This window comes from Canis lupus, chromosome 1 (genome assembly GCF_003254725.2).
Source record: "Canis lupus dingo isolate Sandy chromosome 1, ASM325472v2, whole genome shotgun sequence".
Classification (NCBI taxonomy): Eukaryota; Metazoa; Chordata; class Mammalia; order Carnivora; family Canidae; genus Canis; species Canis lupus.
Window position 1 is genome coordinate 17,650,244 of NC_064243.1, and position 27,684 is coordinate 17,677,927.

Consider the following 27,684-nt stretch of genomic DNA (forward strand, 5'->3'; position numbering starts at 1 on the left):
TACAGATGAAAACAACTCAAAATCCAAAAAACTAAAGACCAGGAAATCAAGAGAGATTTGCCCAGTGTTACAGATTTCAGTAAGGTCGCGATTAACTGATCACTTTTAGCAAGAAGCATATTAAAAGGACCACTGATGGTAGACTTTCTACTAAGAGTCTAAGTCCACTCATATGTCCTAGTCTTACTAAACCTGGGATACTAGTTAAACTATCACTCTTCAAGGGTCTAAAACCCAGGTTCTTCTGTTTCACACTGGAAATCCTGAAAATTGTAGATAGGGCTCACATGCAATCTACTCCCAAATTTTCACTCATCTAATGACCCATAACTAATAATTTATTTCTATCCAATTTGAAAATTATCCTTTATTGGCTATGCCATGACTATTAACCTTATTTTGCAACTTTTAGGATATTTCCAAAGATTACACGGAGCATCATAAAATGCTTTGGATTGATTTTTATAAATACTTCAATAAATATGCCGTGAAATCCTTTGAAGAAAGAAAGAAAGTCTGATAGTAACAGGAGTCAATATCCAAAACAGAAATCAAAAGTCAGTGAAAAACATTGTTGGTATATACAGTATTTATTACCCATAAGATGCATCTTAATGGAAGCTACAACATCTTAAAAAAAAAAAAAAAAACACACAAAACAGCAACAGAATTTGCTTGGTTATACTCTATTATCAGTACATATTTTTAACATTCTGGCTTAAAGAAGGTATTAGTCAATCCTTTGCCTCTTATCCATAAACTCTAAGTATTATTTGATTAAAGAATATTGAAACCAATGTACCTGCTTCTCCTTATCTGGACATTCTCAGCCTCAGAATAAAAGTGAATAAGAGCTATTACTTAATCTAGGCCTAAAGACTCCTAAGAACACCTTCTGAATTAGAACTATGGTCTGGGTGATAAATCACAAGTCTATTTCTAAGGTCAGAGGCTCTTAGACTTTAGCCTATCAGAACTACTTGGGGGAGGGGGTAATTGAAACACAGATTGTTGGGCCCCAAACCCAAAGACACCACCCCTTCCCAAGATCTAGTAAGGGGGGGGGTGGATCCTAGAATTTGTATTTCTAATAAAGTCCTGGTGATGCTGATGCTCTTGATTCAGGGACCACACGCTGAGAACCACTGTTCCAGGTAGTTCCAGGTAGAAAAGGGTATTTTTTAGCTATAGAAACTAATTTTCTATTTCCAGCCACCAAGCTATTGCTAAAAAAAGCTCAAGGTCTGATTATCCCTGTTATCTCAAAAACAGGCTCTGAGCATGCCATGGAGAGAGATGCACACACTCACACCCACAATCCCGTATTACAGAGACACCACAAACTCTGCTGACTGCCATCTCTTGTTTTCATGGCCCTTGGCTATCATGGCTGCTGCCATCATATAACTGCAATAAAGCCTGAAGTGGTAGCTTTAATAGGATACCCATATCCTTCTACTAATCATTTATTTGCTTTGGTTTGAATCCCCTGAAGAATCCACAGTAAGTGACACAAGCAGTAGGGACTTGACAGTGGGGTCTCTGAGGGGGCCAAGGTCTCCCAGCTGGGACAGCAAGGCATGTCTAAGCATGTCACGGGCGCTCATCCAGGTAGAGGCAGGTATAGGGTGTCGGCATGAAAGATCAACCAGGAAACTCCCTGGAAGAGAACGCAGCAGGGAGAGAGATCCAAAAGCGTGCAAACTGATATAAGGATGGTGAGACGTAAGTATATGGAGAGGGAGTGTAAGGCACAGGATGAGCTGGCTGCTGGCAAGACAGCAGGGGGTAAGTTCAAGGGTGGTGGGTGGTGGGTGAGGAGGTGCGGGACAGTCACCCACAATGGTTCTCGGCATCTTCCTTTCTTATGGAACAGCACCATTCGCATCACCAACCACATTCCAAGGACTCTGCTAGGAGCAGACACAAGTGCCAGGGAGCTGGGGAAAGGAATGAAAAACAAAAGCCAAAGATGATTAAAACAACAAAGGCCACCACAGGGCATGTATGAATTGCCCTACTTTGCTCAGCTGAGTGAGGATGATGGCAGTTTCCCTATTCCAGCAAGGAGAACGCTAGAGCACGAAGCTGAGATGCAGCTGAGATGTGGGCCAGGGCATTAAGCATCAGAAAATGAGGAGGAAGATGCCAGAGCCGCAGGAACAATCACTACTAGCTCGACCCTGAGCCTAAGTGCCACCAGTACCACCACTACCGTCCTCACCACCACAAGGCCAGCACCCACTGCCATCAAGCACCCAATCTGTGCTGGCACACGCGAGCTTTGTGCGGGATCCCCCTGGATCCTCAGGGCAACTTATGAAGCTGGCACGTTTTTCATGAGAAACTGTGAGACATCAAGCAGCCTGCCCAAGGTGGAAGAGTAAGCAGGGGAGGTGGGAGGGGACACCAGCTGTTTGCTCCAGAACCCAGCTCTCCCAGCGCGTGCGACCCAGCCTTGCCACAACACGCTCCCGGCTGACCACCAACAGAGCTGGCTGGAAGGAACGTCTGGGGGCCAGAGTCCCTAAAATTCTGCCAAGTTGGAAAACATTTTGTACTGGGGCTGCTATCATGACCTACTTTTTATCTTTGTTGCTCTAGTGTCTGGAGGAAGAGCAAGACGCCTGGGCTGAGTGTCTACCCTTTGGGGAAGGCCACACCTTGAGATCTGATCTTCTCACAACACCCCCGAATAACTAGCTGTATACCTCGGACAAGTCCCTGTAACACACTGAACCTCCATTTTTGTTATCTCCAAAATAAAGGGGTTCAACTGAATCGGTGGTTTTCAAATTGCAGATTCTACAGAGCCTTACTTCTGCTTAACCATCTCAGGGAAACGCCAGACTACCATCTTCTATATTGGGCTTCCATGTTAGAAATTTTTTTTGGACAGGGTTCTGGAATTAAAAAGAAGTTTTAGGGGTGCCTGGGTAGCTCCATCGGTTAAGCGTCTGACTTGATTTTGGCTCAGGTCACTGATGTCATGGTTGTACGATGGAGCCCTGCCTCTTGGCTGCGGGCCGGGTCGGCTTGCGATTCTCTCTTCCCCTCTGCCTCTGGCTCTCCCCTGACTCACGCACACATGCTCTAAAAGAAATCAATCTTTAAAAATACATTTTTAAGAACTTTTAAAGCTCTCGGACGGCATGATCCCTTTTAGGATATTCTGAATCTCAGAACAATTCAAGCTTACTTCTCATCACTCGTTAGAGCTACAGGTGAGTCCACCCTAAGTAAATGCAGCTCGACTACCTAAAGATAGAGGAGGAAGAGGGAATAAAGCCCTAATCTCTACTGAGAGGTTTTCTCTATCAGAGCATGAAGGGCAAAGGCCACAGTTTTGAGTATGCGAAATCACTCTCGATCACCACTGTGCTAAAAATTTCCCTGCACGTGTTCCCAGCTTCTCATCAACCTACCTGCTAGGAAAAACATACTAACTACACAACAAGCACAACAAAAGGGGCGTGTGTATGCTTGTGCATGTGAGTCCCGGGCAAGGAACTGAAGGCTCTCTGGGCTTAAAGCAACATCCAAGCATTTGAGGACATGCTGCTGGTCAGGTCTGCTGTCCCCAGATGGCCTTCACTTCTGAACACGATGTTCTGCAGAAGTGGTGAAAGGCAGCGAGAATTCTGTGTCCAGAGTCTTTTTCACACCTGACTCCGGATTTGCCTTCCAATAAAGACAGCAGTCGCAGAGGAACCTTCTGCCCTCTGAAGTTCTACCTCTCAGATCCTCAAAACGCCCCCCTATACCTTTGCTACAAAAGACCAACTCAGTCCTGAGGTTAATGTTAAGACTTAACCCCCCACTCCTAGGCCACTAGGAGCTCATCAGAAGCTTCCAATCTGGGGAGTAGATACAGGGTGCAGGGATTGATGTAGACAGTTCTGGTTTTCATGTTACCCCTTATACACGGCTGGAAGATTTTGTTGGTGGTGGTAACCATTAACACTAATACTTAGAAGAAAACACAACAGAATAGGAGGGGCATGGAGGGAAAGAGGCAAGACAACCATCCCTCCCTCCTCCCATGGTACTTTCTCCATTTGATGCCCTTAACCATCTCCGCTGGTCCCAAATCTGTTTCACCAACTCTTTGAGTGACCTTCCAACAGTCACTCAACCACTCTTAACTTCAGACTGTTCACCAATGAAATGGGAACCATTTTTAACTCAGAGAGTTACCACGAGGATCAGATACAATTGTGTGTTACTATCAGTACCCACTGAGCACCAGCCACACAGTACAAGTGCCCTACAAGTGACAGCCACTGTGATAGTGATCCTATTCTTTCCTCTTGTGAGACTTCTGAGGTTCTCTATGGCTCCTTCTGGCCCCCACTTCTGCTGTGATTGATTTGATTGGCCACTGATTACCTCCTCGTGCAAACTGGGGTCCAATGACCACAGCACACTGAGCTCCGCACTTCCTTATCACACGCACCGCAAGGCAGCTCCATGGGGACCCCGGTGGAGACCATTAAACTGCTCATGGTATTTACAGTGGGAGCTCAGAATTCACTCCTGCCACCTAGTTCGGTCCCAACGGCTGGTGTGTAGGACAACTCAGGGCCAAGCGTGAGCATTACTCTCTAAGCAGCTCCATTCTTTGTGGATTAGAAGAGAAATTCTATTTCACAGACCTTTGCCTCCCCTGCACAGTAAAATGGTGTAGGCACCACCTTATTTCCTTTTCAGCCTTAAAAGGAGACGACAAATTCATTGTAGGACTTATGCATCCTATTTCCTGACCGCCCACTGTCCTCCAGGCAAGGAGACAAGCGATGCAAGTAAGATGCTGTCCCTACTCCCAGGTGAATGGGGCACAGAGGAGCAAAGAATGATTCAGACAGGGTGTGCCAAGTCCCCAGGAATATAGCACTCCACGGCGATGCTTCCTGGCCTCGTGCTCACCAAGGTTACCTGTCATCGGGTGCCTGTCCCCACCCCAGGACCACCAGATCAGAATCTCCAGGGGTGGGACCTGGGATTCTGCATTTGTCAAGCATGGAATGATTTCCGTGCATTGGTCAATCTCGGCCCCTCTCCCAGAGAGGGATCTGTGAGGCCAAGAAGGGAGCACCAAGAGCTAGGTGACGTTTCTCCAAAGGGGAGAGCCTAAGCAAAGGTCCAGTGGCAGGCTAGAGCCAGGGTGTTTGGCACAGCTGTAGTCTGGAGGGCTTGGGGAGAAGAGGGACTCCCAGCTCAAACCACAGGGAGCCTTGTATGCAGCTGAAGAGCTGGCCACTGGGTGGGTGAGGACGCGTGTCAATCCTGGCTCCCCTTATTTGTAGCTGTATGACTGTAGAAAACCCCTGTAGCCTCTCTGTGCCTCAGTTTTACCATTTATGTAATGGGGACACTAGCAGTACTTCCTTTTGTAAGGAGGCTTGAAGTAACAATAGTATCTGGTAAACAGTAAGCTCCCAATACGTGTCAGCTACCTCTGATGACAGCGCTGTCATCATGGGGCTGTTGAAGGGGTGATTCTTTGTTCAGACTCATTACAAGAAGATGAAACAGTAGGTGGAAGGCCCCAATAGCAGGCTCCTGCACCAAGGACCGAAAAAGGGCTGAACACAGAAGCAGTGAGGATCAAAAACAAAGGACAGGGAGCAGCCCGAAGGCGTACTGCAAACACCTGGGAGGTGGCTAACTGAAGGTAGTGAGGAGGTCAGGGGAGGAGTGCAGGCCAACTGCCAACTTTCGGGCCTGGATGACCATGTGCAGTCTCCCACTACAAAATGGGACTGGGGCTCTAATCCCTTATTGGGCCAGAAACATCATCCACGGACAAGTGGGATGCACCCACTGACAAGGCAGCTCTACCATTTGGGGAGAAGCCCATGAATTCCAAGGCATCACCAATGGCCTTGCCTTTATTACCAAAGTCCTTTAACACAGCTCTTGGAAGTTTTGGGCCGTCACACAAGAGGCTCGGCAATGTTTTGCTTCCTGCCCACGATGTTGCATTTGTATCTAAGTCCGCAAGGGCATCACAAGGGCTATGGTCTGTTCTCAGAGAATTCAGAGATGGGCCTCATTCCACCTTGTCACCATTAAGCGGAAACAGTGCAGACTCGCTGTTTCCCAGAGAGAGATGAAAATAAGATCTTCTGGGCTTGCCCAATGCTCGGCCTCCAGGGCCACGGCGGAGGAGGACACTTAGTCTGAGGCCACAGTAATGGAGTGATGCTTGACCCTCTCCATCTGACTGGCTGAAGTGTTCTAGGACAAACAAGACTGTGTAGAGGCAAATCCTCTTGCAACAGATTATTTACTTAGCTTTGTCAGACTCAACGGTCTTTGCTGAGATCCATGAATTTTACAGGAGGCAGGGCAGTGAGGACAACAGGTGGCAAGAGGGCGGAATTGCCTCCACTGGGCAGAGTAGTCAAGATGGCTTACGATCAGGCTGTCGTTGGAATGACAAGGCCTTGTCCCCCAGCTATAAAAGTGTCCTTCCTAGATATTTGGATATCAGAGGAAGAATGAGAAAGGTCTTTATTTTTCGACCGTTTCTCCCTCCTAAGGGAACACACAACTGTAGCCTGAAGGAAGCAATAATTCTTTCCTGTAACATGAGATTGCCCAATATGCCACTGGGACAGCTTCCCTATTAGCCAAGAACAGAGGGATAGTGTAGCATATTACATCGTGCTGTAGATCAAATTTGTTTTGACTGCCTGATGGATCTGACACACAAAGACTTAGCTGACCCAGAGAAAGTCTCATTGGAAAATCTACATGTTGGAGGTTTTCCTCATTATTTTCTCTGCTAGTATAGCCAGTGCTGCATAAATTACTGACATCTGTAATAAATAGCACAAAATAAGGCAAAATATTACCTAGAAACTGTGAGAGAATAAAACACATGAGTTTAGCAATATTATTGAACCTGAAGTTTCTAGTCTAACAAATTGTCAAAGATGGAAAAAAGGTGTAACACTTTCTGAAGAGGCAGACATCTGAATACTCTCTACTGGAAAGAAATTACTCCAAGTTTTCTGGAAAAGAACATGGTAGCAGGTATCCAGTATAAAGAGCTGATGCCTTTAACTCAACAAGCCCATTTCTAAGGATTAATCATAAAGAAATAATCAGATGTGCAAACAGATATTTACCTACAAAAGATGCTCATCACAGCATCACATATAAAAAGAAATTAGTAGCAACCTTTCAGTCCAATGGAGAAATGATTGAATAAATTATGGTACAATCATGGGCTAGAATATTAAAACCATGAAAATGTTTTCAAATAGTATTTATAAATGTGAGAAAATAATTATGGTGTAACATTAAGGAATAAGCAGGATCTAAAAATTCTTCATATATATGAGAAAAATTGAGAAAAATACAGCTAAAGTTAATAGTTCTCCTCTCTAGGTATGTTTATGAGTTATGTTTTTTTTTTCCCTAGATTTTCTACTGTGAGCAAGTACTTTTCTTACAGATTTTATCTGAGAGAGAACTGAGCAGGAGGAGAGGTAGAGTGAGACAGAGAAGCAGATTCCCCGCTGAGTTGGGGAGCCAGATGCAGGGCTTGATTCCAGAACCCTGGGATGATGAACCTGAGCCGAAGGCAGACGCTTAACTGACTGAGCGCCCCAGCAAGTACTATTTTTATATACAAAAAAGAGTCACGAAAATACCAATAACAGTTACACACATGTTTCTACCATAATAAACTCTTCAACGAGACACTGAAACCTGTAATTTCATGGCTAATCTACGTTACAGTAACAAACCCAAAAGGGCTTCAAAATATTTTTCTGCTCAGAAAATTGCCTTAAACGGATGAGTACTGAAGATTTTTGAAAGACTATGCATATAGATTCCAGCCCATGAGACTTAATGAAAGGCATGAACGAAATACATCACTCATCACCAAGAGTGGCAATGAGTCACTCTATACAATCTTTCAACAAATATAAGACAGCAATGGATCCATTTACAGACAAATGAATTCTTATGTTGGTTGAAGGCAGGTTAAGAGAGGCATTAAAATTTTACAGCTTAGCGTATTCTGTGAAACTGCTAAAGAATATAATTTTTGATGCTTCAGTTATGATTTTATTGTTGGGAGCAACTAGTGGCTTACCTCTATCCTAAAACCTTCCCCATCACCTAAGCCTTGAAAATGCTGGTCAGGATGGACTCTCTCCTGGTCCCCTGCCATCTACAGCCGTCCCCAGGGGAGGTCCCAAACTTGGGTCATGTGAGAACCCCAGAGAGCCTGTCAGGGGGGATGTATGCCCATATGTCTGTCTCTAACACACAGTTTCGTTTTTATCTAGGTAGACATGCAACAGCCCCTGAAAATATTCAAGCTAAAGGAATTTTTTTAAAGGAATTTTTTAAAAAAACCACAACTTTGTGTAAAACCAATGTTTCCTTATGTTCTAATAGTAGAACTATCGTTCATTTCTTTTTTGTTGTTGTTGTTGTTATCGTTCATTTCCTATTGTCCCTAAAAACCATTTCACCTACAAAATACTGAAAAGTTCATATAGCTGCCAAAGGAAGTGAATAGTTACAACTTGCTTTTATCTCCAGCATATTCTATTAGGTCTTTCCCCCCCATATACATGCAACTACCACAGGTTAAGAAAACACTTCTTTCTAGTGATGCTTTAGCAGAGCGGAGAGCAGCTCACAAAGCCACAGCAGAAGGGGAAAACAAAGACACCTCCCTTTTCAGAAACTAATAATTGCTTTAATTCCTCAAATAGTCACCAAGTGTCCATCACATGCAAAGAACTGTGGGGCACCCATGGGGGAGGTCAAAGAAGTGGGTGACAGGGGAATACAGACAAATAGACAACAGATGAGAAGGGGCCCTCAAAGAGGTTGTCTACCCCTCCCTCTGGAGAAACCAGAGTCAGATGAATGTATGAAGCGTAGGTGTTGCCTTTATGAGTTGGTTGTGTATCTTAGGAACTCAAAGCAGCTCATCAATTTTTATGATCATTCTAAGACCATCTGAAATGCAGGGAACAGCTTATGAACAGAAGCAGTAACTTCCAGTAACATTTATCAAGCACTGCCTGGGTGAACAGCATTGTACTTGATGCCTTATGCATATACCATCTCTAATCCCTAAAACAGTCCTGGCAAGGAGGAGGTTGGTATCCTCATTTCATGAATAAGGAAAAGCTGTCCTCATATATATGTATACACATGAAATGCTATGCAGCCACTGAAATGGTATTAATGAACTTGATTCAGGTGCCTTTAAAGAGAAAGTCTAAAAAAATTGTATATTGTCACAACTATAAAAGCAAATAAAACTACTGCATTATAAATATACCAAACTATAAACTAGTGTTACCACATTAAGGAGACCGTGAGCATCTCCTCTCCTTGCTCCATATATTCCAAATAATAGAGATGTGTCACTGTTTAGCTGGGACGCTGAGACGGGAGGGCGACCCAGCTAGTCCTGCCAGCCCCACGGTGGGCTCCACCCCCCACTTCGGAAATGGTTCCAAATGGCAGCAACTAGAAAATTCAAGTTAAAAGTATTGTATGCGTACCTAGTAAGAAGGTGTGTGTGTGTGTGGGGAGGGTCATTTATAACTTCAACATGAATCTCTGATTTAACAGCCAGAGTTAGGTAAGTTAGAGGGTAAAGAGGTCCCCGAGGGCCTTGAAAGAAAGGCATACAACCCAGGAAGTGGAGGGACAGGGAGTATCTCAAGTTCCATGGCATCTACGTTCAACATCCTGTTGGTGGACTATGCTCCATCACCCTTGCACCAGCACGCATCTCCCTGTGGGGCCTGTGCCAATGAGGTAATGTTTAATTGCCAGGCCAGGGCATCTCCTTTCTTACCTCTTTAGGAGGTTCTAAGAAACATTCTGCCAAACGCCTCAAGGGTTGTCTTCCCACGCACATTTGAGGGAGGGAGCAAATCAAACCCACGTGCTCAGGAGGGAAAGAACTCATTTTCCGAACTGATGAGGGGAGACTTCGCACAAGAGTCTCTCTTCTGAGAAGGTCATTCAGGAGTGCGGGGGGGCACGTGCACATACAAACCACATACCCACATGGGGCAGGATGCCACAGCCCCAGAGTGTCTAGAAAGCTTAGGGGGGTTTGCTGCCCATTTTAAGTGAAAACCTCGAAATAATCCATCTAGAGATCAAAGGATGTGAGGATGTGCACTTCTCAGACTAGGAATGAAACCACCAAGTAAAACAACTTTGATCGTCCTCAAGTGACAAGTCCTCAAGTGCTTATTTGTCTCTCAACATGGAAATCTTCAGCCGAACGACCATTATATCAAACATAACTGCATCCACTAATTTCAAATGGTCATGATTAGTTCAGAGGTACTTTTTAATCATTTTCTTCAACTTTTAGTGCCTAGTCACATTTGTTACCTCCCCAGGACCAGCCCCAAGTAAAGCAGTGGACAATATCCCAAATCCACAAGGGCCCTAATTTTAAGGGTCCTAGATAACCATAAGCATAGGAGTCTGGCACGTACAGCAAAAATATGTAACTCAGGTTCACTTTACGTAACTTTAAATACTCCTTGGATGCTCTGAACACAAATATATGAAATGAATCATCTTCCCATTACCTCCCACCACAGTCCCAGACATGGTTCCATGAACGAAAATTCTGTCTGGAAAACAAATTTTGTAATGTGCACACATTTCTAAAAATGCACGCACACAAGCCCTATTACTGTTAAGAGAGCATTTGGTCTTTGTCGATAAATGTGCGCATTTAATTCATTTTAAAAAAGATCCCAGGGATCCCTGGGTGGCGCAGCGCTTTGGCGCCTGCCTTTGGCCCAGGGCGGGATCCTGGAGACCTGGGATCGAATCCCACGTCGGGCTCCCGGTGCATGGAGTCTGCTTCTCCCTCTGCCTGTGTCTCTGCCTCTCTCTCTCTCTCTCTCTCTCTGTGACTATCATAAATAAATAAAAAAAAAAAAAAAAAAAAAAAGATCCCAGAGGAACGTCCGGGGGGTAATAAACCCATACGACAATTTAGCCTCCGTATAAAAATGCATACTTTCAAATTTATCACACAATTAAATTCTACGTCCTTAGTCTTCACTGATCTGAAACACTTAAGTAGCTATTCTGCTTATTTAACTGAATAATTAGCATAACCCCAAAGCCATATGTTTTCAAAGACCAATTTATCTCTAACACACCTGTACATTCACTTACCGTAGAATTCTCCACAGAATTCATTCCTGCCTGCGAAAGTATTATGCCCTCTAAATGTTTATGTAAATTGGTTTGCACCAAGAGTTATAAAGCTTCTAGAACTCCAAAGAAGTAAACCAGACAGGAATTCCAAGAAGTAGTTCACGCGGAAACTCTCTGGGAGGGGGAAACAAGTTCATAACGGATGCGTACACGGCTATCAATGAAGTCTGCAAATACGAATGGCTCTCGCCCTTAACATCCCAGAGGAGAATCACGCCCTCCTTCCAGAACTTTCCTTCACACCCGGGATCCGGAGCGGGAAGAACACATGTTTGAGTCTTACAAGTCCTACGGATCCTAAATGATTCTGGGACCTAAGTGCTCAATCATCCCCAAAGAAGTTCTTTGAAAACCATACAGTCCAACTCTATTATTTAAGCACTAGTTTACACTCTAGCAGAAATACAAATTTGCTCAATCTACGTAACCATCCAGGCCAGAGAAGGCGATCTACAGGGGACCCAGGCAAAGGCTCCACGTAAGAAGTCTTGTGTCACAGAGGATACTGCAGAAGTCAGTGAGATTCATCAGGGAAATCTTCGAATAGTCCCCATCCGAGCCCCACATCCTGTCACAAGACAGCTCCCCCACCCCAAGAGCCTGCTCCTCCCCTTGCTCCAGGTTACCTACTGAAGGCTTTGCTCTGCTCTCACTTGGTGCCCACGCTCTGGTGGTGCTGGCCCATGCTCACGGCCAACTGAGAATAACCACCTGAGCCCTAAGAGGGCTCACAGGCAGACAGGCCCATGCCCTAGCGCGGGCACCACCACCTTGGCTGGGACCTGGGGATTAGGGGTTCCAGAGGTTCTCGAGCTGCGGTGGGCATCTGAATCACCTGGAAGGCTGACCAAGTAAACACCCGGGTCACTGGGCTCCCATCCTTGAGTTTCCAATTCTGATCTGAGGCAGGACAGGGCAGTCTGCATTTCTCACCATGTGCTCCTCTGGGTCCCCCGGCCCCAGCCTGGGAAGCAAGGAGATTCCACTTCTCTCTGTTTCTCGAGGATCCCGGACAAGGGTGTTCATTCAACTCCGTGTTTCCACCCCCCTCAATCACCCCTGCAGGAGGGAGGGTGGGCAGAGGGGCTGCCTCACCTCTACTGGCTGCCAAGGTCTCTGTCGCTGACCCTGCCCTAGTTGCTGGGTTGCAGGAAGGGCAGCCCACGGGCCTACCTGTGATTTCAACCAACCAGTCGGTACCGCTTTTTGTTTATTTCAAGGGGAACGGGGGGGGGGGGTAGCAGAGCAAGTCCCTTCTCGCCCATTTGAACACACACCACTGTCTAAGGAGAGAATGGTTACAGGTACCCTGTAAAAACATGAGCCTGTCAGGAATTCAGTTCTAGGGCAAGTTCAGCTCTAAAAGAAACAAGGGAAAAATCTGAAACGAGGCACTTGGTCAGCCTCTCTGTTCTTAGGGGAGTCGGACAGGACAGTGGCACCGGCTCATGGACTTCTCTCGTGGCTCAAGAGAAAGGTCAATTCAATTTGAACTTCAGACAAAAATTCAAATATTTTTTTTTAATCAATTAGATCCCTTTACCCCCAATTTATCAAGTCAGTAGCCAACACACACACACACACACACACACACACACACACACACACACACACACAGGTGCATAGTAACAGAACGGCAATGCCATCAGCCAGGATGGGACCAGACTTCCAGGGTCGTCACCCATGGGTGACACCACCCCTTGGCTAATCCCACCTGGGTCTTTGTGATGAAAAATGAGCCCTGCTGATCAAAGGGAGGGACCCTGAACTTGCTGCCACAGGGGCAATCAACCTGGAGCTGTGCAGCCCTGGAAAAGACGGCCAATTCTCGAGTAGAGAACGAGTCAGGGAGCTCGGCCCCAATTGATTAAACAGACAAAAAGTAGTTGTAATGAACCCTGAAGAGTGCTGGTTCCCATGGCTGGGCCGCCCGTCTGCTGTCACCACACCCTCCGGGGCCACTGGGACTGATGGCAGCACAGGAAGGGAGGTATTCAGCACCCCTTGGCCATCACGAGATGGGCACAGAGATGAGACACCCCCCCCCATGCCCGGGAACGAAGGTGGAGCAGAGGGGATGCCATCCCAAGTGAGCCTGGGACAGACAGGGAAGTGTGTGAGGGGACCCCAAGGCAGCTGTACGCCCCCCATGTCCTAGGCACACAGACATCACCCTCTCTACCCCTCCCCACGTTGGCTTGCGCCAAGCACTGCCCCAAACACTTTCTGTAGACTCTTTCCTTAGACCTACTTAGTAAGAGTCTGCACTTCTCAGGGGTGGGAGTGACAGTGGCACGTGGGAGCCAACCCCAAGACTGTGCAGCTGTCACTACAAGAACCTCCTTTCGGGCAGCCCGGGTGGCTCAGCGGTTTAGCACCTGCCTTCAGCCCAGGTCATGATCCTGGAGTCCCGAGATCCAGTCCCGCGTCAGGCTCCTGCAGGAAACTTGCTTCTCCCTCTGTGTCTCTCATGAATAAATAAATAAATAATCTTAAAAAAAAAAAAAAAAAAAAAAAGGACGACTACTTGTACCTGGATGAATAAAGAAAGCAGCTCCTCATCTTGAACCATTCCCTGTGTTTAGGGCTAAATTGTGCTCCCCTCCCAACAAAAGACAGAAAAGTCGAAGTCCTAATCCCAGGGCCTCAGAATGTGACCCTATTAAGAAATAGGGCCTTTAGGGATGCCTGCGTGGCTCAGCAGTTGAACGCCTGCCTTCAGCCCAGGGTGTGATACTGGAGTCCTAGGATTGAGTCCCGCATCGGGCTCCCTGCAGGGATCCTGCTTCTCCCTCTGCCTATGTCTCTCTCTCTCTCTCTCTCTCTCTCTCTGTGCCTCTTATGAATAAAGAAATTTTTATAGATAGATAGATAGATAGATAGATAGAGCCTTTTGGGGTACCTGGATGGTTCCGTGGTTCAGCATCTGCCTTTGGCTCAGGTCATGATCCCAGAGTCCTGATATCGAGTCATGCATGAGGCTCGCGGGGGGAACCTGCTTCTCCCTCTGCTTGTGTCTCTGCCTCTCTCTCTGTGTCTCTCATGAATAAGTAAATAAAATCTTAAAAAAAAAGAAATAGGGCCTTTAGGCCATACTAACTGAGGTAATATGAAGTCCTTAGGGTGGGCGCTCATTCAACATGATGGTGTCCTTATGAGAGAGGAAATCTGCACAGAGACAGACATGCGCACAGGGAGATGATGGGAAGACACATGGGGACAAGATGGCCAGGTGGCAGAAAGGATGCATCTAGAAGGCCGAGGGACACTAAGGATAACCAGCAAACACCAGAAGGGAGAAGAGGCAAGGAAGGAGTTTCCCTTCCCAGAGATCGTGGAGGGAGCAAGTTCCTGCTGACACCTGGATTTCAGACTTGCAGCCCCCAGAACAGAGATAATACATTTCTAGGTTTTAAGCCACCAAGTTGGCGGGACGTCATTACAGTAACCGTGGGGAAGCGAGAACCCATTAAAGCCAGTCTTTCTCAGAAACCCTGAGACCCAAATGTATCCTAGAACTCTCACTTTCCTCTTGTTTTAGAGAGATGACCCTGTCTGAATTCCTACATAACATTCCCAGGAGAGGCTTGGAGCAAGATCCATAATCAAATCTTAGATCCATGCTCTATGTATGAATAGTTATAGTAAGTGTTCTACACAAAACCCAGAAACACTCTCAAATCTGTTCAGGTCAGGTTTTGCCATCAAAGGAGCTTCCCACAAGACTACAAAAAAAGTCCCAGTTGCCAGGGCTTTTTGGATTTTGAAACTGCTTAAGGAAGGATTCTGAACAGATTAGGGATTATGTACCTGTTCCAAGTCGTAGACCACCAGGTAAGATACATGTCCTCCTAAAGCTCCCCCCCCCCCCCGCCAATCCTGTCCAGACTGCTGCTCACAGAAACACAGCTGCCTGTGAATCTGCAATTCCTCACAGAAACAGAATACACCCTCAACTCTTTAAAAAAAAATTTGCAAAATAATTTTTATGAAGTTTTATCTCCAAGGCTACATGACACATGCACACAAACCACTAGACCCTTGACCTTTCCATGATGCTGAGTTTTATACGGTGTCACCACAAGGCTTTTTAAAAATTTTAAAAGAGAGGCAAAACAATTATGCTTCACAGTTATCACCACAGGAAGAAAAACAAGTATAGTCAATAGGAAGTGGGCCAGGTGATGAAAATGCCCCCACCTTCATGCTCCCGAGAGAGAACTTACAGGGGGGACACTTTTTTTTTCTTCCCCTGCAGTGATGCAGTGAATGTACTGCAGGTACCCATGTTTGGACTTCCCGGCCTGCATGTTGTCAAGAAGAAAGGGAGTTTATAGAAGAAATAAAGCCTTCATCAGTATGAAACCTCTCAAGTTGACCTGCTTGCTCCTCACTGGGGTGAATACCACCAGACCCCCGACCACATCTCCAAAGCTTAGCTACATAGGGAGATTTCCCCTTGTGCTCAAGTATTTTAAAATCCTCCCTTAGGTAACCATGTTAGATGAGACTGGCTATTGAAGGATTTCTAAAGAGAGCCTAGGGCAGGTTCTAGAATTGTTGGTAAGTATTGGTCCTACTCACACCATCCCACATCACAGAAGGTGTTGGAGCATTGAGGTTTTATGCCGCTAGATGACTTTGTTGTAGAGCTCTATGTGTCTCTCCTGGTCCCTGGGACCCTGGAGAAGTGTTAAAATAATCAGGGGGTGAGGGCACACAGAACAGATTAAGAGAATTTTCACAATAAAATGCACCTTTCCCATAATAACTGTAGTGGTCAGACGTCTATTATACTGAATCAGGACATGGGATCCTTGCTTTCCTTTTACCCTATGCTTAAGGATTTCTACCAGGCAGTAAGTACAGAATCTTAGCCACTTGTCACCAACATCCACACCTGTGTGATTCCTCAAATACGCCAATCTACTGCCTTCAAAGTTTTCAGCCCTCTTACCCTGGTTGCACGCTCGCTACAGGTGCCTAGGTTTTCTCCCCTCACTTCAGGGGAAATCCAGGGAGCCAGCACCACCTCTCTCTCTCCTTCACAGAACCAACCACCATATACTAACCGGCCTCCCCACGCTCTACATTCGTACAGTTGTGACTGTTTAGACCACTCCTTTGGCACCAAATCACGTGGCCTTTCTGTATCATTTGTCCTTCCTCAAGTGTGTAAACTTCATTCTTAAGTGCAAGTCACTTAAGGGCACTATCTACCTTCTTGGGTGGTCTGCATTTTTCACCCACAGAACAAACCCTCAATAAATGCTTCCTGGTTGCTGGACTTCCTACCCACCACTATGACAGGGTAACTTCTTCCCAGGGTCACATGTTTGGAAACGTGTCTTGCCTGAGCTGCCAAAACATGGATTTCTCAAGTTTCTTAACCTCAAATCTTTATGCAGCTGGTATGGATTGAAATGCCATTCAACGGTGATCGCAAGTAAAATCCATTATCTGCCACTTCCGGATGCAGCAGGTATCACCACAAAGCAAGACATAACCTCTCCCCTCGCTGGGTCACTAGGGGATAAGGTACGATACTTTACCCCCAGCAAGGTGAACATGCATATGCACTTCCCATTCTGCAGAAATATTATTCAGTAACCATCCTGGGCAAGCAGTTTGAGACCTTGGCAATTAATGTTCAGGTAGCAGCAGGACTCCTTATGAGTGAACACAAAACCCTACCCAGACACATGCAATCTAAATTTGAGAAATGCTATGCGTGGGGATAACTATGTAGTCTAGCCAAATACCAATTATTACCTGCTAATTAGATTTATACTCTATATTCTGTAGTCTATAATTTTGAAGACCTAAGGCTTGAGCACTAGGCAAACAAATGAAGGAATCTTCTGGCCATCCAATCTCCGTGATTAAACACCTGAAGATGAAATTCACTGCAAGCCCCAACTTCCTCTACGCCCCATCTTGCTAATGCAGCCAAATATTAAGGCAATTGCCCAAGCCCAACACGTAGGAATCACCCACCGGGAGCTGGTTCTTTGTAACCCCGGAGACGAAGTCTGCAGAATACACCACCTGCCTGGCCCTGGCCCCCATCTGCCTCTACAACACCATCACCCACGTTGAGCCGAGGAGGGGGGATGATTTTTAGTTCTCCAAGCATACCCACGTGTTTCCCTCTGCTGGAAACACCCTGAGCCCACCCTGCTTCCATGTGGTCCTCACTCATCCTTTTTTTTTTTTTCTCACTCATCCTTAAAGCCCAGCTCAACAGTCTCTGAGAACGCCACCTAACCCCAAACCCCTCTCCTGCTGGTAGAGGCCAATCAGTATAGTCACCCTTTACTGATGTGTCCATTTTGGCTACTGGTCCGGAAGATCCTAACAAGCCATCCATGTCTCAGTCACTTGTATGACACTCCAGTCACAAGGTAGGACTGCAGTAAGTAACTGCTTTCAGGGTATCGTGATGGCCCAAGAGCAGGCTGGGCCTGCGGGGCCCTGGGCACCAGAGGGGCGGGATAGCTCTGGTGGGCAGATCCTGGCACATCACGGACCGGATCGTGGGACACGAGAGGTTCACAGGCTGAACGATGGCCATCCCTAGTACTTCCAGGTAAAATGCTGCTAACAAAGGAGTACACTGGATGGAAACAGCCTCATTTGCAATTTTTTTTTTTTTTCTCAAGTCCTGGCTGAAAACAAAGAAATCCTATAGTCATGGAGTAGGAGCCGAAAGTGCAGGATAATCTGCTCTCAGGGAGTTGGAACGAGAGGCAATTAATAAAGGATTAAGGCGAAGTAAAAGCACAGTGGAACACGTGGCTGCAGCCGGCTGAACGCTGAACCCCACAGCGGCAACGACACAGGACAGAGCCACCGCGGGAAAGCACCTGCTACGTGGGCCAGGAGCTGCAAGGAGCCCCCCGAGCTGCTCCCCGGGGCCAGACCTCGCCCTGAACCAGACGCCGGGAGGCTCAGCCCGGACCTTTAGGAAAAGCATGGCCCAGAGTCTCCGGTCAGATCTGATCCCAAAGTGACAAGATCCACCCAGCCAACCCCATCACCCCATCAGGCTGCCGCCCAGGATGCAGCGAGGGGACCTCTGGACCACTCACCTCAAGCACTGACAACTCGGAAGCCACAGCCTCCAGGAGAGCCAAGTGAGGACCAGGAAGGCCCTGGGGAGGCTCGGTCCACAGGCTGCCCCCGCTCCCGGAAACCTCACTGGGCACCTCTAGGCACCTGCGACCACCAGGCTCCCACATTCCCTCTGCACTTGGTGAGCTGCTGTCATCCTGCGCAGCGAGGAGACCCCAGCGGGTCCCAAGGGCTTCCCCTGCTCGCAAGCAGGGCCCCGAAACTCACAGCCTGGGAGCCAGGAAACCTCGGGAGCCCCATCCCCAGCGATGCCGGGTTAGGGGATCCCTAGCTCAGAAGGGGGCTGCTCCGCAGGTTTTCACCTTCCCCTTCCCTCTCCACTGTTAGCGTCAGGTTCTAACACACTGCCAGTTTACGAGGTCTGCTTCCATGGGTTGCTAGAACAAATCTTGACGTGAGAAAAGAAGAAAACTCCCGGAGGTCACATTACCTAACGATTCTGTTCGGCAAATGACAAAACTTGTATCTTGTCAGTGGTGTGGCCACCAGTTCAACCCTCTGCCTGTGTATTTAGGCCACCACACCTGTTATAGGAATAATTCACTTTTAAGCCACTTCATGGACGTGGATGCCTCTTGTTTCCAATCAGACTAAATGATACTTGAAAATGTTTGAGGGGCGTCTGTCTGAGTGGCTCAGTAGTTGAGCACCTGCCTTTGGCTCTGGGATCAAGTCCTGCATCAGGATCCCCACAAGGAGCCTGCCTCTCCCTCTGCCTGAGTGTGTATCTCATGAATAAATAAAATCTTTTTTAAAAAATGATGGATGGACATTTTCCCCCCAAGAAGTATCTTTTCATTTTGCTCTAAGATCATTGACCACTTACCCTTCTAGGCACAACAAGGTATAGTTTTCTAGGCAAAGGATGTTTTACAGGATTTTCAAAGCCACCACTACCCTCACATTGGCCACAATTTCCATACTAACCCAAATCAATCATACTGGGAAGTATCTGGAATTCCCATGCAGAAGGAAAAAAGCTCACATAACTGCACAATTGTTATACCCTCCCCTCCTGATTTTTTTAAAAAAAAGATTGTATTCATTTATTTGAGGTAGAATGTGTGTGTGTGTGAGAGAGAGAGACAGAGAGAGAGAGAGACAGAGAGAGAGCAAGCAGGAGGAAGAGGGAGAGCGAGAAGCAGGCTACCCCCTGAGTAGGAGTCTAACTTGAGGCTCAACCCCAGGACCCTGGGATCACAATCAGAGCCCAAGGCAGATGCTTCACCGACTAAGCCACCAAGGTGTCCTCTGATTTCACTACTTTAAAGACTCTCACATGCCTCCAATGACAGAAACTGTCCACTTGGTTATTGGTCTCTTCCCACCAGGCTACAGCTCCTGGAGGGGGACTGCGGGGGGCGGGGGGGCAGGTGGCCACACAAGGCTGTGCAGCCTGCCCAGCACATGGAATCTGAGTGGCCCCTGAGGTGCCCAAGGCATACTTGAGAAAATAAGTTTCACCTCAACACCGGGAGGCCATTCAGGCTCTAACTGGTGCATGCTCAGTTGGGGAGCTCCCAGATTGCTTTTCATTTTGTTCTCTGCCCACACATCTCCCCTCCCTTAAAATAACAAAACAGCAGGGCCAAATATAGATGTGCCCAAGCACAACAAAAGGGTGAGTTAATTATGACGCAGGTAACACCTAGGATTAGGCCAGGACCTGCTGCTCCAGGCAGATGAAGAGGCCAGAGGCTCCTGCCCAGAGAGGGACCCCACTGCTGAGTCTGTGGGTCTTAAACCTAGACGGGTTCTTGCTAAGCCAAGACGCTGGCCTTCTCATCAAAGCTCCCCATGCTGTGTCATGCTAAAAACCGAATTTAAACAACGAGATCATTTCAGGGGTGATGTATCATCTCCTGGGAGTTGCAGCTCCGCACAGGTGACAGTGCCTCCAGTCCTCTTCCGGGTCCCCCTCTCTGACTCGCACACCTCCCTGCTTTACATAACCTCTCTAGCCATCAGGTTCATTTGTCCCCCCCAGCAAGGCGAGTTCCATCAGCACACACGGAAAGAAAACTACTCTGCCTTTGGTGTGCGGCTTCTCATCCATGAACAAAGACTTGAAAAAATGTTTTCAACCAGCTCACATAATTAGGGGAACCTGTTTTCCTGGGCTCATGAATCTTACAAATCAATTAAGTCTTAATTGACTTTGATTGTCATCTTCACTCAGCCCAGTTCTTAACGGCTGTGAAAGTTTTTTTTTTTTTTTTAAACATGAGGTGAAAACAAAGGGGGTGGTGGTGGAAATCAACCTTGAAAGAATTTTAGCTCAGCAAGAAATGCCAACTGTAGGAAAAAAGAAGCCCTCAATGTCTAGCAGAAAGACACTTAATAAATATTTGGTAACTGACAGGCTGAAAAATAAGAGGAATCATTTAAAGGAATGAACAAGATGTTACACCTGTCTTAAATAGCCTGGTCAAGGAGTTAAAACAGTCATACAAATAGAACACCAGATAGGACACTGTCCAAAGAGAGCACACCTCTTTCAGATACGCGGCTCTGTGAGGAACACTGGTTCAAACCTCAACCCAAAAGGGCAACGAGGGAGGAGTAGGAATATATTAAAATACATTAAAGCCTCCACACCATTCTCTTTAATGAAGCCAGAGACCTCACAGAGTCTCAAGCTTGTCTGCTTAGCACAGCTGATCTTGGCCACAATAAACTCAACCTTGTTAACTGAGCTGAAGGTTCAAATCCCTTCAATTGGCACATGCTCCTGAAGATCACAGCCCCAGGACTCTGCACAGCCTCTGCTCCAGAATCCATGACCAAACGCCCTCATAATGTGACGGGGTTTCCAGGTACTGACCTGAGTCACAGGTGGTTTAGAATTTCATGTGATCCCTTGCCTGCAGCAGGCTCAATGAGTAACAGATGAGCAGGACAACCCAAATCACTGCAAGTGGTGCTTTTTTATGTATGTCTATGAAGCTCTATCTACTCAACTTGGATCTGTCATCTCTGTTTCCACTTAGTGTGAAGTGACACTGTTAACTGCCTCTAAGGTGTGAAGATATGTCACATGTCTCATGTGCCATTCCAAAAATTTCCATTGAGTCTTCTATGATCTAGAAGAAAATCAATCCTTTGTTTTCCGGAATGATGTCAATCAGGCGCTGGAATTCTTTTTAAACTTTTTAAATTCAAGTATAATTAATGTTATATTTTAGTTTCAGGTATATGCTATAATGATTCGACAATTCTATACATGACTCAGTGCTCATCACAACAAGTATCCTCTTAGGAGATGGAATTTTGACTTTTCTTCCTGTAATCACCTATAAGATGAACAAACACTGGTCTCAGCTGAGAGACTACAGCTCATGGTTACCTGAAAAGATCTCAGGATTATTTGGGCTAATCCAGTTTTGACAACAACAGCAGGGCAGGAGGAACATTCTAAAAGATCTGGAACCTTGGGCCTTTCAAGGAGTCAGAAACAAAGTCCTCTTTGATTTCAAGAGGGCAGTCGCGCCTCAAGCCTGAACCACAAGTCCTGGCCAGTGGGCAGGATCACACGGGGAGCTGCCTACCTGTGCTCCTGTTTACCTGTGCTCCTACTTAACCTGTGCTCCTGTGCTTCCAAGAAAAGCAGGCCAAACACACAAGGAGCACAAATATTTACAGTAGGTGAAGGTGTGCCACGTGACTCTCTTTGGAATTCTGAGCCACCGAGAACATAGTTGAGGGAGATTCTGAAAACACTTGAGAACACGTGCTGTTGCCATCACCCTGAAGGTGAATGACCTCAGAAGCCTCTGAGATCCAAGGTGAGAGATTAGCTGGCTGGCTCTGGGCTGACCTATAGAATGGGACATCCTCTACATTGCTAGCACATTAAATCATTGCTAGCTAACCCAAAATGAGCAAGGAGGGAAATCACCAGGAGGACAGATTTCTGCCAAAGTAAAAGAAATGAAAAGAAATGCCTTCACTTGAAAATTGACTTGGAAAAACACTATACAGTATAGATGGTAGGGCAAATACTGCCTGGAATGAAATTCAAAAGAAATCAAAACCACCCTGCTATCCCAACACAACTGTCGTGATCATAAAAGCCCCCGTGTTATCATCAACTACCTCCAAGATGTTGTCAATAAGTATACAGGGCTCCCCACTATCACCGCACCCACCCACCCAAACCACTTTAAGATAAAATGTTTATGTTCCTCCGATAGCAAATTCCTATCATTCCACCCCTGCCTTCATTTTATATATTATATTCCACACTGGCAAGAGAATGTCCTAAACATGCTGTCTTACATCAACATTCAGTTGCAATACAGAACTCAAAAAAAAAAAAAAATCTGTAACATCTGCAAGAATCATTCCGCTTTCTTTTCCCCTAATAGAAAGCTTTTTTCCCCCCTCACCTCATTTCACCAGCTTACTCAAATTCCTACGGGAATTAAAGTTCACCTTGTCCTCTCCATGAATATTTAAAGGAGGGGGGGGGTCAATAAAACATAGGTTCTTTAAATCCCCTTTTCTCTTATAGATTGGCTGCTTGTTTTCACTTGTCTGGCACAATTTAACACCTGTGAACAACATACTTCTCAATGTGAAATAATTTATTAAAGAATGACTAAGATTTGACTATAAGCTTTGCCATCTTACATCGTTGATACACTTTTATTTATTGTCTTAAAATTCCATCCATCTTAACATTTAACATTAGGAATACCTGTCTGAAAGCAACCTGGCTCATTAATATAAAGGTGTGGCCTGCACTCCAATTTATTTCAGGCCTTGACAACACTCACCAACACGCTAACTAGTTAACAGTTTATGAATCACCATCAAATGAGACAGTAAAGAAACAAAAATCACGTGTTAATCATAAAGTGTATTCCGACATATGAGTAGTAAGGGTGGGAAAATGAGAGCAAAACCTCAAGGAAAAACTCAGTTGAATACAGGCTCTCAAACCAATCATAACCACAATGGCGATAATAAATGTATTCAGGATAAGTTAGGAGAGCCAAATACTAAGGGGAGAAAGATTTCTCTCACTGCCAACTCACAATTCAGATAGAAACCATAAATCATTCTCCAAGCCAACCATTTCCAACCTAAGATGTTATTTTCATTTGAAGCCAAGTAGAGCTGGAGTCCTCCTCTCCGCTAGGGAGATTTCTAAGTCAGAAATACTCAAAGAAAGACCCACAAGAGAACTGGAGGAAAGACAACTGTTTCTTCCTACACCACGGACTTCTAAGCGAGAGAACATCCACAGAACCGACGTGGTCTACATTTTCCATTATTTTCAAAAAGAAAACAAAGGTATCCATCGTGCTTTCATTTTGAGAAAAAAAAAAAAAGCGTACGTTTTCCTGGTCAAGACAGAGATAAGAAAGCAAAAGGGAAGAAATCGGGGGATCCCTGGGTGGCGCAGCGGTTTGGCGCCTGCCTTTGGCCCAGGGCCCGATCCTGGAGACCCGGGATCGGATCCCACATCGGGCTCCCTGCATGGAGCCTGCTTCTCCCTCTGCCTGTGTCTCTGCCTCTCTCTCTCTCTCTCTCTCTCTCTCTCTCTCTGACTATCATAAATAAATTAAAAAAAAAAAAGAAATAGGGAGAATTCAGATCACAACTCTTTCCAAGTTTCATTCTTCGCCGACCATCCCGTCTACACGAAGCAAGGGTGTGAGTGATCAGCTCCAGCCAACTCTGAACACTGAAAAGTCATTTATCATGGGAAATCTTGCTAGAAAAATGCCACAGATATTAAACACGCACACACACACACACACACACACACACACAACCAGCCCTACACCAAAATCAAACTCCGTGCCAACAGAGGTTACACGTTCCTATAGCAAACATACAGTGGCGTCTTTGTTCTTACCTGTAATTGTCCTCAAGGCTCATGAAAAACAAGCCATCTGTCCCGCCGGGAAGCGTCTGGTTGGGCCGGCCGTGCGGTCACAGGGCTGGGACTCTACCTGGACGACCCCGGGGGCTCCTGGCCCCTCCTTCCCCGGGCAGGAAAGCTGTCCCCGCACACACCTGTGCCGGCACGCGGGGACCACCAGGAAGTCCCAACAGCACTGAGGAGGAACGCAGGGAGCTCGCTACTTATACGGATGACTCACTTCAATGACAGCTAGAAAGAAGTGCTTGTTGGTGGAAAAGGAGTGGAGTCGAGCTCCACCCCTACCGTAAGGATTAGGTAACTCCACCCGGGCGCAGCAATTAGCTCCCTCAGCCACCCGGTGCCCTAACGTTAGGTTACCTGCAGCAGGGCCTCTGCAAGTGGCTTCTCGCCCGGGGAGGTAGAGGAGCGCACGGGCGATACCCTAACCTGGGAGCATCTGGTGCTGTTAAGAACCGTAACTGGGGCTGCGCTGTTTTGTGTATTTAAAACTGCAACTGAGTTTCCTGGGAAGACGGGGGTGGGAGGACAGGAGAGGTCTGTCCTCCTCCCTCACAACGAACTCGGCCTCCTTCCAGTTTCCGCCGGTGGGACCGCACACACCAGGCAAACTAGAGAACACCTGCTGGACCTCAAAAGCTGAAAAGAGTTATTTTTAAAATATTTATTTATTTTTAATTTTTAATTAATCTCTATGCCAAACGTGGGGCTCAAACTCACATCCCTGGGGGTCGAGAGTCGTATGCTCCACCAACTGAGCCAGGCCAGGCAGCCCAAAAGCTGCAAGTCTTGCAGGGGGCAAGAGGCCGAAGCAGAGGTAACTATGATGCAAACTACAACACCATGCAGAATTGACACACCAGGGGGGTGTCGGGTGTCACCGGAGAGATAGCACCACCCTATACACCAATCCACCATCCCTGGTGTGCAAACTGATTTTCAGATCAACCAGCTGGGTGTCCTCTGGTATAGACCCAGAGCATTAAGTGAGGGCCAGCAGAGCTCACCTTGGTACTATGTTAGCACTGTGTCCCACTGGAGGGGTACAGTTTACAGCCCTGACCACCCTTTATTTACTGGACACCCAGGGACCAAGTAAAACATGTGCTCTTCCTTTGGCTTGTGACGGGCACTAAGCTCCACTTCTCTACTCTCGTCCAAAGCCACATGGAAACCCAGGTCTACAGGCCCAGCAGGTGTGGCTGAGATAGGAAGTGCCCCCCTTGTAGGAAAAGCAAACTTTCTACATTAAACTCAAATTGGGTGACACGCTCATTCATGAAGTCCTCCTGGCACGTCAGCAGAGCACCTCTAAACTAGACTTTCAAGTTCCCACAGGGGCTCAAAGGCTGGGATTCCCCGAAGTCCTGGGGCGAGGCAGATGACCAGGGGAGTCAGCGACCTCTCGTGGCTGGGGGATCACTGAGGGCTTGCTGGAGAACATCGGCCCCGGGGGGTTACCACTAGAAACCCTGTCCCCGAATACCCCCTTTCAGACCGGCTGAACACTGCAACCATTTTTAGTAATAATCTTGAAACAACAAGGGAGATGCCCTAAGCTTCTAGTATTTGGCAGGTGAGGACACACAAGGTGGTAAGAGCAACGCCTCCAACTTTGACTCTATCTAAAATTACAAAGTTAAGCTGGTTCACATTTACACACTGGTTGGAAGGTTAAATAAGAACCACAATATACTATAATACACATAAACAAGCTGAATAAGTTATTTAGCAATTTGCCCGTTCCATTAAAGATAAGAGGCACCAGGGTGGCAAGCTGGCTCAGTAGGAGGAACCCTCAACTCTTGATCTCGGGGTTGCAGGTTCAAGCCCCACGTTAGGTGTAGAGATTACTGAAAATAATAAACTTAGAAAAAAAAAAAGATAAAAAGTACCTATCCCTTGCCATCAAATGCTACTCAACTGTTCTGAGCTGAAATCGTGTCCCCTAACTGCTTACATTGAAGTTCTAACCCTTAGTCCTGAGAACGTGACCATGTTTGGAGACAGGGTCTTCAAAGAAGTAACTGAGCCACAATGGCACCTTCAGAGTGGGCCTCTAGTCCAATATGACTGGTGTCCTCGCAAGAGAAAACACGGACACAGACAGGAGCGAAGGGAAGACCACGTGAAGAGACAGGGAGATGATGGACATCTGCAAGCCAAGGAGAGGGGCCTCAGAAGCAACCAACCCTGCTGACCCGTTGCTCTCAGAATTTGAGCTCCCTGAAGTGTGAGAAGATCAACTTGTTGTTTAAGCTGCCTGGTCTGGTACTTTGTTATGGTAGCCTTAGCAAGCTAATACATTAAGTAAACAATCTTAAATCTAACTATGAATACAAAAAAAAAACCCACAGATCTCACATTTCTGATTAATAACTATTCTCTCATAGCCAAGCGCTTCATTTCTACTCCCTGTTTACTGAGGCTCTGCCTTGAATAACGCAGAGAAAACCTTATTCTGGCTGAAGGACCAAAAAAGGTCTACAGAGGACCTTTCCAATTCCAATTCTCCTGCTTACATGAACAGTCAAACTCATTGACCAAGTGATCTCCATCTACATCTTTCTCCTCGACCCACAGAAATCAGCTTCTGCTCAACCTCCACTAAAATGCAACTAAAACCATCGGCAACTGAATCGGCAGTCTTAGCCCTGAATTAAGAACTGTTAACAACAGAGGAAATGTTAGAAGTCTTAGTTCAAGTCCCTCTGTCTAAAAGAGGGAACTGGAACCCAACGAGAGCAGCACCACCATCTAGGAATAAATGCTAATGGAGAGTCAACCCAGTCAGTCAGTCCTAATGAAGTGTTAGCATCGCTGCCCCACTCTACTATTAACTGAGGATAGCCTGAAATTATCAAATCTCTCCAATATCCCCAAAAAGGAAATCCACTGCTCTACAGAGCAGCTGTAGTGCAGAGACAAGGATATAGATGTTAGAGAACTAAGGGAGTGTGGCCAAGGTCGGAGAGGAAGTCAAAAAAACAGGATTTTGTTTTTTAACCTGGGTACATTCAGAGTCAGGTAATTCTTCATTATGGGGGGCTGCTCTGTGCATTGTAGAGTATTCAGCAGCATTCCTGGTCTCTCTCCACTAGACAGAGTTCTCCCCCAGGGGTGACAACTAAAAACATGTCTCCAGACATTGCTGAGTGTCCCCTGGGAGGCAAAATTGAGAAGCACTGGGTTAAAAGAAGAGGACTTTGTGCAGAGAGGAGGCGTTGGTGGCCCTAGAGAAGGGATGGGGAGTGGGGGGAGCCACTTCTGAGAGCGTATAGAGGTGGTATAGAAGAATAAATGACAAATGCTGTTGTAGACAGGGCAGGAATTAGGGACAGGAGTTTCCCTGTAGACAGGGAAATACAGGCAGTATTTCTCCCTCTGACGGTTGCTTTTTTGCGATTTCTTGC

The 27,684-nt window shown here is 46.4% G+C and overlaps 1 protein-coding gene across 1 annotated transcript in view; it reads right to left on the reverse strand.

Annotated features, from left to right (window-relative positions):
• Nucleotides 1-27,684, reverse strand: part of NEDD4L (NEDD4 like E3 ubiquitin protein ligase) — a 338,701-nt gene that overhangs the window by 151,483 nt on the left and 159,534 nt on the right.